Here is a 19,408-nt window from a genome sequence, read left to right on the forward strand (position 1 = left end):
TGAAAGTGAGGGCAAGAAAATACATTTTTTTTAAATCTCATATAAAAATCACATCTGTGGTTGACTCAGTGATTATTATTGAATCATTTCAGTAAAATCAGTGGTCAGAGCCAATCTTCCACTAAATTAAATTCTGCACTTGACAGGTCTTTATCCCACAATAAATTCCACTGTTGGAGCCATTAAAATGTTCATTTGCGCAATGGTAACTGATATTTCTTTTCTCATCATGCTATTACTATGTTCAATTGTTAATGAAAGCAATGTTGGTAGGAAGAATCCGAGTATTGGGGGTTTGAATTAAATGCAAACAGTGATTATAGATCCTCTAATAAGAGGGTCACCTAGTTTAAAATGAGTCTTAGCATTCTTCAGGCAGCAACTGATAAAAGCCTCATATTCTAGAGGAGTATTTGTTGCAAGTGAAAAAACTGAAGGATGATAGAAATGCAATTTGATTTATAAAGAAGGTCACAATAATGTGATTCCCTCTTTGAAACACCTAGGAACCAATGAAGAACTTGTGCATGCACTTGGGACCTCAGCAACTGGAGATCGAAGCTCATCCTCAGCAAATTGTGCAATACTGAAGACAGATGCACATTGCCATGGTGACTTCAATGAAGCTGAACGACAATACAAACCTACCATTATATTGCACAATACTGCATATGCTCCACATGAGAGCTACCAAACAAAATTGGAGATGATGGTGTTGAGAATGGCACCCAAAAAATCCTTCTTGTGAAGATTAAGGTCTTTGAATCAGATGAAAGAGGCAGGAGATTTAGTATAGGATTTCCAGTGTTTGCGATCTACTTAGATGATGCCTGGCCATCAGAAGTAAAGGGATTAAAGTCAGAGATGCATAGGAAGCACAGGAGGAATTTCTATACACCAGTTACTGACAGAATTATATTCATTAAAATAATGTCATCATTCACCCAAGCACTTTCTGAAGATATATCCTCAATCACCTGATTAATTCAAATAAAAGGGACTTAGTTTATGAAAATTGTTTAACGTCATTTCCAGTACCCAAGTATAAGAGAGAACAAAATAATTGTTAGCAACAAGCACACAATAAATGGCACAATGCGTTACTCTGGATCCAATACAGCACAAAAAGAAACACAATATGACAAAAATAATGAGTCACAATAAATTAAGGGAAAAAAAAACATAAGTTAGCTTAAATGCATTGATTATATGCCCATAAGATGATGCTAGGCATTAGGTACACAAGGTGACTGACAGGAAATGATGAAGTGGTGATGGTGGGGGTGTGCAGGGGTGGATTATTGGGTGGAGGTGTTGGTCAGACTTACTCCTTGGGGAAAGTAAGTTTTTGTGCCTGGTGGTCCAGGTGAGGATACTATGTAGCCTCTTATTGGGGTAAAACAGTCCATGATCTGGGTGGGATCCATCACGATGTTACTGGCCTGTTCTACCACCTTTCTGTGTACATAGCTTGATGGAGAGGCAGGTGCCAGTGATGCGGTGGGCAGTTTTGACTACCTGTTGTAGAGTCTTCCTGCACATCACAGTGCAGTTTCCATACCATGCAGTGCATTAGGATGTTAAATTGTGTTTCCTCCTCAAAGTTGTTAATGTAACTTGTAAGTAATTGAAGGCTGAGAACTGATTCTTGGGGCTTTCCACTTGTTACATTCTTATAACTTGGAAAGCATCCATTTAGTTCAACTCTTGTTCTGTGCTATAGCAATCTGATTCATGATGGCACTCTTCACCTCCTGTGCACCTTAAGGAATCGCTTGTGATAGTTTATGTTTACATTATCTCCAAGAATGCTTCCAATACTTTGCAACCTTTGAGTTTGAACAGACAGGTTTGCAATCCCTTTCTCCCTTTTGAAACATACAAAGTTGGGTGTCCCCTAATCCTCTGACTTCATTCCAAGAGCAAGAGAGGGTAAAAAAAAATGGTGGGCAGACCATTGGCAATACCTCCTTTGCTTTCTTCTAAAAACTTGGATTGATATAAAATAAGCTTAGCAATGTATCACTTTTAGAAGACAATAAATGCCTCCATAATTACCCTTCCAATGTTTTGCATTTATCCTATAAACTTTGTGGCACTGAGACAAGTTGTGAGACACAGCAAGTACGGGAGGTTAGGCAGAGTGGTAGTGATAGGAACCTTAGTAGTTGGTGGAACAGACAGAAAATTCTGTGCCCACAAAAAAGATGCTAGGATGTTGAGTTGTCTCCCAAATGCTATGATCATAGACATTCCTGAGTGGCTGCAGGACATTCTCAAAGCGTTGGGTAAGCGGCCATTTGTTGTGGTGCATGTTGATAGTAGTGACACAGTTAGGAAAAGGGGTGATGTCTTGAGCAATGAATATAGGGAATTAGAAAAGAATCTAAACAACAGGACCTCAAAGATAGTAATCTCAGTATGACTCCCGGTGCCACATGCTAATGGAGAAAGAAACAGAACAATATCACAGATGAATGTGTGACTGTGGAGCTGGTGCAGGGGGCAGGAATTTAAGTTCTTGGGTCACCAAGGGTAGGGATAACCTGTACAGGAAAGACACATTGCACATTAACTGGACAGGGGCCAATATCCTGGCTGAAGATTTGCAAGTGCTACTCAGGAAGGTTTAAACTAGAGCAGCATGGGGGTAGGGCTCTGAGTGATAGGGTGCTCTATCTGCCACAAAAGGCAGAATCTCCCGACGGCTGCCTATTTCATTTCCAGTTCCCATTCATATCCTAACTCCTGTCCATGGCTTCCTGTACTGCCACAATGAGGCCAAACTCAGCTTTGAGGAGCAACATCTCATATTCCATCTAAGTAGCTTTCAAACTAATGGGATGACCATGAAATTCTCTATTCTCTGGTAATTGCTTCCCCGTCCCATGCTCTCTTTTTTCATTCCTCCTTTTGGTTCCCACTCTCATCACTTCTCTTCTCCTAACAGCCAATCACCTCCTTCGAGCTCCACTCCTTGCCTTTCTTCCATAAACCGCTGTCCTCCACTGTTTGATTCCTCCTTCTTCCTCCCTTTATCTCTTCAACCTTTCAACTCACAGCTTCTTACTTTATCCTCCCTGTGCCTACAATTCACCTTCCCCCTCACCTGGTCTCACCTATCACCTGGCAGCTTGTACTCCTTCTCCTCCCCCACCTTCTTAATCTGGCTTTTCCCCCTCACTTTCCAGTCCTGATGAGGGGTCTTAGCCTGAAACAATAATTGTTTATTCCCCTCTATTATTTTCTATCCCCTCTATCTGATTGTTTATTCTCCTGTCTGACTTGTTGAGTTCCATCAGCACTTTATGTAAGTAGCTCATGAGAAATCAGGGGATAATATCTAGCCAATGTGTAAAAATTTAGTCATTGGGATAGAAATGGGCACAGTAAAGGGAGAGGAATGACAATTGGTTTAAACTGCGTTTATTTTAAAACAGGAGCCTGACAAGCAAGAAGGATATCTCTGGGCACTGACTGGCTCCGAGGACTGTGATATCACAGGCATAGCAAAAACTTGACTGGCAGAAGGACACATTTGACAGCTGAATGTTTTCGGATAATCAAATGCTACAGGTGTGACAGAGATGCAGGTAAGACAGTAGGGGAAGTGAAAGAGGGTAGAAGAATAGTCCATAGAGAGGATATACTCAGGGGTCCATCCTGTGAGACTATGTGCACAGAACTTCGAAAGAAGAAGGGGATGGTCACTCTGATTGGACTATATTATAGTTCCTCCATTAGTTACCAAGAAATGTAGAGAGATTACAGCTATTTGTAAATAAAATAAAATAGAATAGTATAAGTTGTAGATTTTAATGTCCCTCGTTGATTGGGATGACCATTGTGTAAAAAGATTGAATGGAGCAGAATTGAAATGTACACAAGCAAGCTCTCCTTATCAATGTATAACGTGAACTATTACAGGATGATGATGCTGAGGATGTTCTACGAGTCTGTGGTGGCCAGTGCTATCAGGTTTGCTGTTGTGTGCTGGGGCAGCAGACACCAACAGAATCAACAAACTCATTCATAAGGCCAGTGATGTTGTTCGGGTGGAACTGGACTCTCTGACTGTGGTGTCTGGTCTGAAAAGAGGATGCTGTCCAAGTTGCATGCCATCTTGGACAATGTCTCCCATCCACTCCATAATGTACTGGTTAGGCACAGGAGTACATTCAGCCAGAGAGTCATTCCACCGAGATGCAACACTGAGCGTCATAGGAAGTCATTCCTGCCTGTGGACATCAAAATTTACAACTCCTCCGTTGGAGTGTCAGCCACTCTGAGCCAATAGGCTGGTCCTGGACTTATTTCCACTTGGCATAATTAACCTGTTATTATTTAATTATTTATGGTTTTATATTGCTATATATCTACACTACTCTTGGTTGGTGCAACTGTAATGAAACCCAATTTCCCTCGGGATCAATAAAGTATGTCTGTCTGTCTGTAAAATGGCAAGATTATCTCTCAATAGTTTGATGAATAACTTTTAGACAGTTACTTGAAAGTGGTGGGTTACAGTTATATCGGGTCATAAAGAGAGCTTTTCACGCATTGGCCTTCAAACATCAAAGTATTGAGCACAGGAGTTGAATGTTGTATGGAAGTTGTACATTGGAGAGGCCTAATTTCCATTATAGTGTGCATTTCTGGTCACTTACCAACAGAAAAGATGTCAATAAGTTTGAAAGAGGGCTGAGAAAATTTACAAGGATTTTGTAGACCTGAGTCATAGCAAAAGGTTGAATAAATTATGACTTTACTCCTTGGAGCATAGGAGAGCGAGGAGACACTGGATAGAGGTATACAAAAATTAGGAGGGATATAGATAGGGTAAATACAAGCAGCTTTTTTCCACTGAGGTTTGGTGAGACTAGAGCTAAGGGTGAAAGGTGAAATGTTTTAGGGGAATATGAGGGGTAACTTCTTCACTCAGAGGTTTTAAGACTGTGGAAGGAGCTTCTGGATGAAGTGGTAGATACGGTTTCGATTCCAACATTGCAAAAGTTTTTGGTGATCTTTTACCGCACAGGAATCAAATACTTCGAAAAGGTGATAAAATTGCTCACAGTGTGATAGTAGCATTTTCCAGCTACATTTGCTAAAACTAAAGTCAAAATTTTATCTCTGCCCCCACCTCAGCCATTGAATTTCACTGCATAGAAACATAGAAAACCTATAGAACAATACAGGCCCTTTGGCCCACAAGGTTGTGTTGAACATGTCTCTATCCTAGAAATTACTAGGCATACCTACAGCCCTCCATTTTTCTAAGCTCTGTGTTTCAATCCAAAAGTCTCCAAAAAGATCCTATTGTATCTGCCTCCACCACCTTTGCCTGCAGCACATTCCATGTACTTACATGTACTTACTCTGAGTAAAAAAACTTACCCCTGACATCTCCTCTGTACCTACTCCCCAGCACCTTAAACCTGTGTCCTCTGGTGGCAACCATTTCAGCCCTAGGAAACAGCCCCTGACTATCCACATGATCAACACCACTCAACATCTTATGCACCTCTATCAGGTCACCTCTCATCCTCTGTCGCTCCAAGGAGAAAAGGCCGCGTTCACTCAACCTGTCCTCATAAGGTATGCTTCCCAATCCAGGCAACATTCTTGTAAATCTCTTCTGCACCCTTTCTATGGCTTCCACATTCTTCCTGTAGTAAGGAAAACTGAGCACAGTACTCCAAGTGGGGTGTGACCAGAATCCTATATAGCTGCAACATTACTCTCGGCTCCTCAATTCAATTGCAAGATTGATGAAGGCCAATACACCATATGCCTTCTTAATCACTGTGTCAACCGGCACAGCTGCTTTGAGCGTCCTATGGACTTGGACCCCAAGATCCCTCTTATCCTCCACACTGCCAACAGTCTTACCACTAATACTATATACTGCCATCATACTGGACCTACCAAAATGAACAACTCCACACTTAACTGGGTTGAACTCCATCTGTCCAATTCTCAGCCCAGTTTTACATTCTATCAATGTCCCGCTGTAACCTCTGACAGCCCTCCACACTATACACAACACATTCAACCTTAGTGTCATCAGCAAACTTGCTAACACATCCCTTCACTTCCTCATCCAGGTCATTTATAAAAATCACAAAGAGTAAGGGTCCCAGAACAGATCCCTGAGTTACTCCACTGGTGACCGATCTCCATGCAGAATATGACCCATCTACAACCATTCTTTGCTTTCTGTGGGCAAGCCAGTTCAGTATCCACAAAGTAATTTCCCCTTGGATCCCGTGCCTCCTTACATTCTCAATAAGTCTTGCTTGGGGTATCTTATTACTAGCTCCTATCATCTGGCCTGCCGCATACTTAAATAAAGTTTCCTTGAATGCAGTACACAAATTCAGTCCTCTCAAAATCTTGAATTCTGATAGTAACTCAGTTACTGAAAGAAACTAAAATCTTGCATAATTACTGTGCTCCTACATTTGCATTTGTCAGAAATTTGTTTACAAATATTCTCTTCCTGGATCAGTTTGGAGGTCAATTATCTTTGGACTTGCAGAGCAAGGCCTTCTCTTCCTTGATACTTCATGGGACCCTGTAATTCATGCAACGTGTCCTACTTCATCAGTAGTCCCAAAATGCATCATCTCACATTTGTCTGGATTAAATTCCATCTGTTATTTCCCAGCCCCTTTTGCTAACAATTCAATATGAGCTGGTATCCTAAGACTACTTAGGCACAGCATGGATCACCGGTGCCTGCACATGATCCCTATCCCTACATTCCCAGCTTATTGATGTGCTTGTCTAAAAGACTATTAAAATGCACTATCATATCTGATTTCATGACCACATTGGTTGCAAATTCCAGGCACCTACCACCCTCTATGTGAGATAAATCTCGCTCTACATATAGCAACTAAACTTATACTGTATCTTTAGTATTTGACTTTTCCACCCTGGGGAAAAAAGGAAGCATGTTTCTGGTAATCTTATAAAGTTCTATTAAGTCTTCCCTCAGCCTCCACCACTCCAGAGGAAACAATCAAGTTTGGCTAATCACTCCTTGGAGCTAAATACCTTAAAACCTGGCTGCATCCTGGTAAACCTCTTCTATACCCATCAAAAACCTTCATATCCTTCCAGTAATCTCGTGAGGCCTAACCAATATTTCTTACAACTACAGCACGTCTTCTTGACTTATACTCAGTGCCCAAATCAATGAAAGCAATCATGCCACTCACCTTCTTTACCATGCTTTCTAATTGTGTTACCACTTTTAGGAGCTATAGAGCTGCACATCTAGACCCTTCTACATATCAATGTCTTAATGTTCCTGCCAGTCACTGTATACTTTCCCCTTACTGTTGCCCTCCCAGTGTACAGCACCTCACATTTGCCTGGATTCCCATATGTGGAGAAAAATGGTAGATCAATTATCCTAATGCACCCTTTAACAATTTTCTTTCCTGTCTGCAAGTCCACCATTTTTGTGTTTTTTGCAAGCCTACTAACCAACCTATCTACATTTTCATCCAAAACTTTTGTATCTACATTACAAACAACAGGGAGCTTAGCACTGACACTTGCAGAACACCACTGGTCACTGATCTTTAGCCAGAATTATAGCTATTCATCACTAACCTCTGTCTTCTATGGGCAAGCCAGTTCTGACTCAAAACTTAGTCACTGTGGATTTCATGCATCTTAATCTTCCAGATCAGATAATCTTAAAATATGTTTTTATCTCTGAAAAGGACTGGTTTGGATAGTTTTAACCACAGAAGACATAGCAGGAGAACTGTTGAAAGACTGTAGAAAATTTTGAACCATATACGGTAGATTTTTTTCTCTGCAGCATATAAATGAACTAATTTTATTTTTTTGTTGTTCCGTATGGTATTCTAAAGATTTTTAAAGTATTTATTTGGATTTCTGTATGTTTTAAAGATAGATTGGGTGATATAAAAATGCCGATTGTTTTTCTTTTGTGCAAATATTTCAAGAATTGCTTTGGATGTGTTTTTCTTCCCTTATCTAATATTATGAAGATTACTTTAAAAATTGAAGGTCATTTTGTTTTACAAAAAAAACTGTTCCTTCCAATTTAATTATATTGAGATACATGTCGACTGTAATGAGTTTTATGTTCGGTAGATGGAGACAGAGATTACTTTTCTCATTTTTTTTATTTAGGTAGGTGGAGTTTGTATTTGCTTTCTGTGCTTTGCTTGGGGCTTGCATCGATCATTATCGACTTATTTCCGGATAGTTTGGGTGCGTTTTTTTCCCTTCTTTTTTATTCCCATTATGGAATCCCAGAGCATACTCAAATTATTATTATTGATGTTCACCTCTGCCATTTTTGACTTCCTTATCCTAACCTGCGTCTAACTATTCTTTTTAGATACAAAGTCTCATGATTATATCTAAACAGTTAAATTTTTTTAGGCTGGAATGTCCATGGTTGCAATCATCCTATTAAGCATAAGAAAACATTTAAAATTATTAACAGATTCCAACCTGATATAATTTTTGCACAAGAGGTTATGTGATGAAAATCGATCTTTTAAATTTTGGAAGGATTCACAGTTTCATGCAAACTCAGAGTGAAATTAGAGGCATTTCTATTTTTATTGATTCCAATATCCCTTTTAATCAGGAGGATATTATAGCTGATATTAATGGTAGATTTTTGATTGCTAAAGAAATAATTTATAATAGAAAAACGGTTTTGGTTAATATTTATGGACCAAATGTTGATGACCCTCATTTTTAAAGATGTCTTTGCTCTATTACCTGATTTAAATGAATATATGTTATCAATGGGTGATGATTCTAATACTTGTTTAAATCCTTTAATGAATAAGTCATCATCCAAATATCAACTTCCTAATCGTTCTTCATCACTTATTAATTCCTTTTTAATTGATTATGGTTGAATTGAAATTTGGAGACACATGTATCCTAGTGATAGAGAATACTCTTTTTTTCATATGTTCATAATAAATATTCGAGAAACTACTATTTTATAGTAGACCCTCGACTTTTATTTAATGTTCAGAAATGTGAGTATGATGCAATTGTTATCTCTGATCATGCTCCTCTAAACCTAATATTTGAACTGAAAGATGTTGCTTCTACTAGACCATTTTGGCGTTTTCCAGAACACTTGTTACAAAGTTCAGGATTTGTTGAGTTCATTGAAACTAAGATAAAAGATTTTATTTTAATTATACAGGAAACGTCTCAAAGTTAGTAATTTGGGGTACATTAAAAGCCTATTTACGTCATCAGATTATTTCGTATATAGCTGAACTGAAGAAACAAACAAGAATGGAATTAAATAAAATCTCTAAACAAATTAAAGAATTAGATAACATTAATGCAATCTCTCCAAAGAGTAGAATTACAATCACAATATAATTTATTATTAACATATCCTATTGAAGGATATTTGCTGAAATTTAAAAGCCAATTTTGTGGTGATAAAAATAATAAGCTCTTAGTTTCCCAATTAACAGCAGCTGGAGCTAAAAGACAAATCTTAAAGATTCGTAAAAATAATGGAGATATAGCAAGTAACTATGAAGACATTAATAATATTTTTTCAGGATTTTTATTCTGATCATTATAGATCTCAATTTCCTGCAGATTCCTCCAAAATGATGGCTTTTTTACACAAGATTAAATTTCCTCAAATTTCTGTTGAAGATCAACAGATGCTTGATGCTCCAATTGCCGAGCATGAACTTCAGAAAGCTACTTTCTTAATGCAATCAGCAGGTAAAGCTCCTGGACTTGATGGTTATTCAGTAGGATTTTACAAAAAAATTGTAAGATTACTTTCTCTGAATCTTTTGGAAATATTTCATGAATCCATTGAGAACGATAGTTTACCACCTTCTTTTTATGAATGATCTATTTCCTTAATCCTTAAGAAAGATAAATATCCTACTGAATTTTCATCATATAGACCTATTTTGCTATTAAATGTGGATGCAAAAATTCTCTCTAAGATAATGGCTCACCGCTTGAAAAATATATTAACTATAAATCGTCTCTATGGATCAAACGGGCTTTATTAAAGGCCGTTACCCTTTCCCTGATGTTTGCAGATTGATGAACATTATTTATTCACCATTATCTGAGCAACCTCATTGTGTTATCGCTTAATGCAGAAAAGGCATTTGCTAGAGTTGAGTGGCTGTATTAGAAAAAAATGGTTTTGGTAATAATTTCAAAAGGTGGATTCAAATGATTTATAAGAATCCTATTGCCACCGTTATTGCTAATAATTTCAGGTCCTCTTTTTTTCACTTTCTCGTGGTACTAGACAGGGATGTCCATGAAGCTTTTATTATTTAAAACACTATGTGTACCTAAAAATATCCATGGTATCTCTATGAATGGAACCATACAAAAGATTTCTCTTTATGCAGATAATCTTTTGGTTTTTATTTCGAATCCTGAGGAATCAGTTCCTAACTTTGGGAAACACTAAAAGATTTTGGTAAATTTTCAGGATCTAAACTTAACTTGAAGAAAAGTGAATTGTTTCCATTAATTTCCCCTGTTTTATATATAATGATATTCCTTTTAGAATTGTTAATACTTTAAAATATTTGGTATTACAATTACTAAAAAGTATAAAAATCTTTATAAAGCTAATATAGTAATGGACTCCATGAAACAACTATTTTCTAGATGGAATCCACTTACTCTCTCTTTAATATGTCATAACCGTGATGTGAAAATGATGATTTTACCTAAATTGTTATATATTTTCGAAAATATACCTATATTTTTATCTAATTTTTTTAAAATCAAACCGACTCTCTTGTTTCTTCCTTTATTTGGAACAATAAGAGACAAAGAATTTATAAGTATCATTTACAAAAATCTAAAAAAAGATGGTGGACTTGCACTTCCTAATTTAAGACTATTATTGGGCTGTTACTATCGGACAATTACGTGTTTGGCTCTATTGGCTCGACAAGAGCCAAAAACCACTATGGGTTGATCTGGAATTAAAAGCTGTTAAACAACTTCATTTAACCTCAATATTAGGAGCTCCATTACCTTTACAACTCTCTAAAGTTACAAATTTAAATCTTTACCCCGTTATTAAACAGTTCTTACGGATTTGGTTTCAGTTTCGCAATTTTTTAAATTTTAAACAACTTAACTTGTCTAGTTTTTTATGTCGAAACTTTTCATTTGAACCTTCAATAACCGATCCCATTTTTCTCCTATGGAGAAATAAAGGGATCCGTTCTTTTACAGATTTATTTTGTGATGGTCGATTTTGAAGAGTTAATTAACAAAAATTCTCTCCCTCATACACATTTTCTGCAATATCTTCAGGTTAGACATTTTTTACAACAATATTTATCTAAGTTTCCATATTTGCAAGAATCTGATTTGGTGGATACCATTTTGAATTTGAATCCTTTAATGAGAGGTTCCATTAGCAGAATTTATAATTTATTTTTGTTACAAAAAGATAACCTCTCACTAAAGATTAAACAAGATTGGGAGAGAGAACTCAATATGACCTTTGTTGATGAAGATTGGTTGCGAGTTCTGAAAAACATGAATTCTTCTTTTATATGTGCCAATCACTGTTTAATTCAGTTTAAAACTGTTCACCATTATTATTTAACAAAAGAGAGACTATCTAAAATATTTCCTAGTATAGACAACTACTGCAATAGGTGTAATCCTGAAGTAGCTACTTTGTCACATATGTTCTGGTCATGTTCTTCATTAAACCTGTTTTGGAAATCTTTATTTTCTACAATTTCTAAAGCTCCAAAAATTAATTTACAACCTAATAGGTTGATTTTTTTTTTGAATAGTTCCGCATCATATTCAGGATATTTCATCTTCAGATCAACATGTAATTGCATTTGTTACAGCACTGGCAAGAAGGGCTATTTTATTAAAATGGAAAGATACCTCTGACCCTATATTAATTGAATGGTTTTCTCAAGTAATGTTATGTCTCAGTTTGGAAAAAAGAATTAGAAGTAGAACTTTTGATCCCCGATTCAATTTTGAGAGAAGATGGGGCGCTTTTGCCAAATAATATCATTTAATTTGAATTATTTTATATGGTTTCCTTCCAACCTTATTCTATATAAATATGAATTGGTGTTTCATGATTCTTTTTCTTTACATACATATATAGATGATGGTAAGACGTATTGCTCCGGGGGTTGATTCCCAATGAGTTTTCCCCCTTTTTTTGTAGTCAGTGGGTTTTTTTCTTAGTTAGATTGGGTTCTTGTTTATCTTTTTCCTTATATATATTTTTTTCATTTTTATATATTACGATCAGCTTTTATTTTCCTCAGCTTTATTATTTGTAGATATATTAATTTGTTGGTCTTGTATCATTTTATAGCTGTAGAAGATTATGTACCAATAAAAAGATTCTAAAAATGAAAAATGTAATGTGGAGCCCATTCTAACTGGTTTCATCACCATCTGGTACGGAGGAGCCACTTCACAAGGTCAGAAAAAACTGCCTTAAGCTGTAAACTCTACCAGTTCCATAATGGGCACCAGCCTCCCTCCCTAGCATTCAGGACACCTTCCAGAGATTACTACCCTTGAAGTCCTGTGTTTCAACTTCCTACCAAGCTCTCTGTACTCACTCTTCAGGACCTCCTGACTCTTTCTACTATGTCATTGGTACCGATGTGTACCACAACATCTGACTGAGTACCCTCCCACTTCAGAATGTTGTGCACGCGATCAGAGACATCCCTGACCCTGGCAGCCGGGAGGCAACAAACCATCAGGGTGTCTCGACCACAGATTCTCCTGTCTGTACCCCTGACTATGGAGTCCCCTATCACTACCGCTCTCCTCTTCCTCCTTCCCTTCGGTACTGCAGAACCAGACTCAGTGCCAGAGATCCGGCTGCGGCAGCTTATCTCAGGTAAGACATCCCCCCCCCCCCCTCAACAGTATCCAAATATGTATACCTGTTTTGGAGGGGAGTGGCCACAGAGGAACCCTGCACTACCTCTTCATTCCCCTTCCCTCGCCTGACGGTAACCCAATAACCTGTGCCCTGTTCCTTAGGTGTAACTACCTCCCGGAAGCTACTATCTATAAACTGCTCAGTCTCCCGAATGATCCGGAGGTCATCCAGCTCCTCCAGTTCCCTAACACAGTCTGTTAGGAGCTGCAGCTGGATGCACTTCTTGCAGGTATTGTTGTCAGGGACACCGGAGGTCTCCCTGACTTCCCACATCCTGCAAGAGGAGCATTCCAACATCGTGCTTGGCATATTCTCTAGTCTGAACAAAACATAAAAGAAGAAAAACAGATACTTACCTGAACCTACTCTGGCCCCTGCCTGTATCTCGCCAAAGCCTGATTGAGTCAAAGCCGTCCCACTCCAACTCGGTCCACTCCGAAGATGTCAGCTACGACGATGGCCGCTGTATATGGCGGTCTTTCTTTTAAACCCCGGCGCTACGTCACGCGTCTGCACAGTCTGGCCTCTTTTCCACGGTCAGTTAAAGAAAAGAAAAAACGACCTTCCCTCCGCGATGCTTCACTCTTCTACTCTGAGCCTCTTGCTTCGATTGAAAAGAATGTTGAAAGTTTTTCTCTCCCTTTTAAACCTCGGCGCCGTGCGTCACGCGCCTGCGCAGTCAGCCTCTTTTCCCTGATCAGTTAAAGAAAAAACGACCTTCTCTCAGCGATGCTTCAGTCTTCGACTCTAAGCCTCTTGCTTCGATTGAAAGTCCTCTGGATTTTCAGAACCTGCAGTTCCTCTTGTGTTTATCATCCACAACTGCGAAGTCTATGGTGCTGGTATGGTGAAAACTGTTACCAAGGTTGCCTTAGCCCGAGCGCTGTTATGAGCTCTGTGGCTTGCCATAGAGGGTTAAGCTTCTCGGGTTTTTGAGAAACTGAAAATCGGCCATGGGAAAATTAATTGTGTTTGTAGTTTAAAAGGAGGGAAGGTGTTAATTGTTTGTCAGGATTAAAAAAGCAGTGTGAGAAAGCATTGTGATTGAAAACTTTACTTGACAAACAGATAGTATCTATGTTGCCTAATGAAAATGGAGGTGTTATGGGTGTTATAACACATGTTCCACTGGAGATTTTGATAGATGAGGTCAATTTCATTTAATGGGATGCATGGTTAAGGAGGTAAAGAGATTGCAAGTAGTCAGAAAAGGGGAAGGATGAATAGTTTATCTATATTGATCTGTTTTGATGAAGTGAAGTTCCCTGATAAAGTTAGTTTGGGTTATATTAGTTATAATGTACGAGTTTATATTTCACCCCGACTTAGATGTTACAAATGTCAGAGGTTTGGGCATGTTGCGGCTGTATGTCTTGGGAAACTAAAATGTAGAAAGTGTGGTGGGGAACATAAGCACTAAGATCGTGAAGGCATGAAGATTAATCATTGTAAATGCAGAGGAGAACATAGTGCAGCTTATAGAGGATGGGATGTGAAGTGTTTCGGAAGGCAGCTGAATTTCAACAAGTTGAAGTACAGTTAGGTGTGACTTATGCAGAGGCTGAGGCAAAATTTAAACCAAATGCTGATAAAGTATTACCAGTCAGAGAACAGAATGCGAAGTCAAAACACAAAAATACAACTGCAGATGCTGTGGATCAAAGAATACGTACACAACGCTGGAGGAAGTCAGCAGGTCAGGCAGCATCCGTGAGAAAAGAGTAGCCAACGTTTCAGGCCATTCCTGATGAAGGCTCTCGGCCCGAAACGTTGGCTACTCTTTTCTCACGGATGCTGCCTGACCTGCTGAGTTCCACCAGCGTTGTGTACAGAATGTGAAGTCAGTGACTATTTGTCAACATCATACTTCTCTTACTAAAGATATTTTACTAGTTGATAAAATGAAGTTTGTGATGTTCATAACTGTAAGACATAGTGTAAGATTCAAAATTAAGATGTGCGTTTCTGACAGGTCCGGGTTAAAGTCAAAGGACAAATGTGATTTAATTATGTCTAGGGACAACTGTGATTTAATTATGTCTGGGTTAAAGTCTGTAAACAAGTGTGATCTAATTATGAATGCAGAAGCCTTGACAAAATTAACTGTTCGTGGAATCATTGAAGTCCTGAGATATGGACTATTGTTTTACAGAAGCGTGTAAAAAAACAACTCCAAATATGGAATGGGAAAACACTGTGTACCTCCCGAGTCAGGGAGGGGAGGGGTAAAGAAGAAGGATAAAACCTGCTGCCCTGTAAGGTTCAGGGTTCCCTTCTCTGAAGGGGCCCAGCTCTGTAGAACTGTTAATAAACTTTGTTTCCTTGAATTTGTCTTGAAGCCATTATTCGGGAGCGTGGCTCGTTTCTGACAACTTGGGGGCTCGTCCGGGATCCACACTCCAGCCGTGAGGGGGGTAAGGATGGACATCGGAGAAGGTGCACCCTGCCGAGTTCGGCAGTCCCTGATTCCTTGCTCGTCGCCCCGCGCGGCTTGAGCGAGTGATATCCGGCGGACTCAAGGAAACAAAGAGGGGTTGTCGAGGCAGTTGAGACAGTGAGCGATCGAGTAATTTCTGTGCACAGGACCCAGGTAAGAAATTGAATTCCTGTAGAGACGTAGTACACGAGAATCGTGGAACTGCGGGGTTCCAGCAGGTGATTTCTCCTGTAGAGACGCAGTACACGAGAATTGTGGAACTGCGGGGTGCCTGCAGGTGAGTCTTCCTGTAGAGACGTAGTACACGAGAATTGTGGAACTGCGGGGTGCCTGCAGGTGAATTCCTGGGCGATCGCGGGAATACAGGTTCCGGAATTGGACAGGAGTGACCGAGCTAGGTGGGTCACATTCAAATTAAATTCCTGCAGAGACGTAGTGCACGAGAATTGTGGAATTACGGGGTGCCTGCGGGTGGATTGGAACCGAGCAAGTCCTCGAGATGGGGAATAAGGGGTCTAAGAGAGAAAAGGGTAAAGGAAATCCAGGCGCCAATGATGAAAAATACCCCGGGGTACCCCCTGATAGTCCGTTGGGACGGATGTTAGAAAATTGGGATTATGGGAGGCGAAAAGGGAAGTCAAAGAAAAAATGATACAGTACTGTGAATTCTGGTCCCGCCAGCCGATCCAAGGATCGGCTGTGTGATGGCCTAAGTTCGGGTCTAGCGAGGATTGGGTACAACAAGCCCTTAATCTGTACGTGAATTCAAAACCTAACGTTAAACCCGAAGAAAGTGATTATGCCCTATGCTGGTTACCAACGACAAATAGTTATAAATTGAAAATGATAAATGAAGGGGGACAGTAAAAGAATACATGGGAGGTGCTCGACCACCTGCCGCCCCCATATGTGCCCCCTTACGCTCCGCAAATCGAAGACCCTGAGACGGAGGTTGGCCAACAGCTGATTCGTGTTGAATTTGTATCGAAAGCATGGCCAGATATAAGAAAAAAAAAACTGGAAAAACTAGAAGATTGGAATACTAAACCCTTAAGTGAACTACTTAGGGAGGCACAGAAAGTGTTTGTAAGAAGGGATGAAGAGAAGCAGAAGACGGCAAGGATAATGGTCCAGACAGTGCGACAAGTAACCGCAGATAGTAGAGAGAGAGAGACGGGGACCATGGTTGGATCGAGGTAGTAGCCAGGAGCAAGGAGGAGGGCTAAGGAAGGCTTTAAGATGTTTTCATTGCAATGGAGAGGGACACTTCAGGCGCGAGTGCCCCAGATACCGACGGGAAGTGCGCTCGTATGCTATGATGGAAGATGAAGACTAGGGAGGTCGGGGGTTCCACCCCTTGGGGATGAATTATCGGCAGGAACCCCTGGTAAATTTAAAAGTAGGTCCCCAAGGGTCAGATACAACCTTTATGGTAGATTCGGGTGCTGAAAGATCTAGCGTAATCCAGATACCTCCCGGCGCCCGAACCGGAACAAAGGTAATGGGAGTATCCGGTATTGGAGGCAAAATAATACAAGTACCTGTTATAGAAAACGTGAAAATTGAACATGAGGATAGGGTAACGGGACAGGACCTACTTTTGTTACCCTCTGCGAGATTCAACCTGCTCGGGCGGGATCTGCAAGTCAGACTAGGCATCGGGACTGTGCCCAGGAACGGGAAGATAATGGTACAGCTGTTTGCCCTCAGGGAAGAAGACGATAGGAAAATAAGCCCGGAGGTATGGTACCAGGAAGGGAACCGTGGGGGTTTGAACGTCCCCCCTTGCAAATCTCACTATTACCTAACAGTTCGCCAGTACGGAGAAAACAGTACCCTATTTCAATGCAAGGAAGAAAAGGGCTGCAGCCGGTGATTGAAGGACTGATCGCTGACGGACTACTGGAGGAATGTATGTCACCGTATAATACCCCAATACTCCCGGTGCGAAAGCCAGATGGGACTTACCGGATGGTACAAGACCTGCGGGGCCTAAATGCAGTAGTCCAAACCCGATACGGGGTAGTGCCCAACCCTTACACACTGATGAGTAAGATCTCCCCTGACCATGAATGGTTCAGTGTAATAGATCTAAAAGACGCCTTCTGGAGTTGCCCGCTAGAAGAGAGCAGTCGTGACATGTTTACGTTCGAATGGGAAAATCCTACGACGGGGCGGAAAAGACAACGCCGGTGGACGGTGGACAGGGGTTCACCGAATCACCTAACCTATTTGGGCAGGTCTTGGAGCAAGTACTAGCAGAATTCCAATGTGCTCCAGAGAGCCAACTGCTACAGTATGTGGACGATCTATTACTATCCGGGCCAACACAGGAAGGGGTGCAGGAAGACACCATCAGACTACTGAACTTCCTGGGGAAGCAGGGGCTACGGGTCTCAAAGAAAAAGTTACAATTTGTAGAAAAGGAAGTAAGGTATCTGGGACACCGGGTCAGTAAAGGACAGCGATGCATTACCCCAGAAAGGATAGCTGGAATAACGGGAATGTCACTACCACGTACCAAGAAGGTGATACGCACCAGTTAATTTGCGATGCACTTGATATCGAATGGAAGTACCATACCCCGTGGCATCCCCAGAGTTCGGGAAGAGTAGAACGAATGAACAGCACCCTAAAGGCACAACTGACCAAGTTGATGTTAGAAACCAAACTACCATGGACTAAGTGTCTCCCTATTGCCCTTTTAAGAATACGAACAGCGCCCCGCAAGGACATAGGAATATCCCCATATGAGATGTTGTCCGGACTCCCGTATTAGAATAAGGTGGAAGGGTACCCCACGCTACAAGGGGGTGATATCTTTGTAAGGGACTATTTACTGGCACTGTCCCGTTCCTTTGCAGAACTGCGGAAAAAGGGTCTCTTGGCCCAGACTCCGCTGCTCGATTTTGCTTTACATCAGATCGTGCCTGGAGATTGGGTTCTGGTAAGGACCTGGAAGCCGGAGAAGTTACAGCCACAGTGGGAAGGCCCTTTCCAGGTCCTGCTAACAACAGAGGCGGCTGTACGGACAAAAGAAAAAGGGTGGACACACGCATCCAGGGTAAAAGGACCGGTGAGCCCGAAAGCCACACTGAGTGGACCTGTGTTCCCGGTGAAGAACCGTTGGTGGTGAGGCTAAAAAGGCAGCAAAAATGAACTCTATGTGGACTGTAACATTATTGACTGTAATATATTTGATTCTATATGTCGGGGAAATTGAAGGGAAATGTGACAAGTGCAGAACCGTGGTACGAGTGGGGCAGAGGGTGTCCCCAGGATCATTTGTGTCCCACTCGCATGTGAATGATCGATGCTATGATTTAAGCAGGAGAGAAACACGGGAGATAAAGGTGGGCGAGTGGGGTGATGAGTGGCCACCGGCTCGCATCATTGAATACTATGGGCCAGCGACCTGGGCCCAGGATGGGTCGTGGGGGTATCGCACTCCTGTCTACATGTTAAACCGAATTATTAGACTGCAGGCGGTGGTGGAAGTAATAACCAATCAAACGGCACTGGCATTGGAGCTGTTGGCAAAACAGCAGAGTCAGATGCGAACAGCAATATACCAGAACAGGCTGGCTGTGGATTACCTATTGGCCTCTGAAGGCGGGGTATGTGGGAAGTTCAATCTTACAAACTGTTGCCTTAAGATAGACGACAGTGGAAAGGCCGTGTTAAAAATATCCGACAAAATTCGGAAACTGGCCCACGTGCCAGTACAAACCTGGAGATCCCTGGGGAACATGAGTTGGCTAGACGGGTTACTGGGAGATAGTTGGTGGCGCACCGCTCTCCTAATAGCAGGCGAGGGTCTAATGATTCTCTTACTTTTGCCGTGATTGATTCCTTGTATACGAACACTGATCAGGCGCAGTATATTCCAGCTCCAGGCAGTAGCGATACCCCATCATGGGACAAACGAGCTAAAACTTATGCTATTAGAGAAGAAAGTGGGCCCCCTGGGAGTGAGAGAAATGCTAGCTGAAACG

The sequence above is a fragment of the Hemitrygon akajei genome, chromosome 25 (genome assembly GCF_048418815.1).
Source record: "Hemitrygon akajei chromosome 25, sHemAka1.3, whole genome shotgun sequence".
Classification (NCBI taxonomy): Eukaryota; Metazoa; Chordata; class Chondrichthyes; order Myliobatiformes; family Dasyatidae; genus Hemitrygon; species Hemitrygon akajei.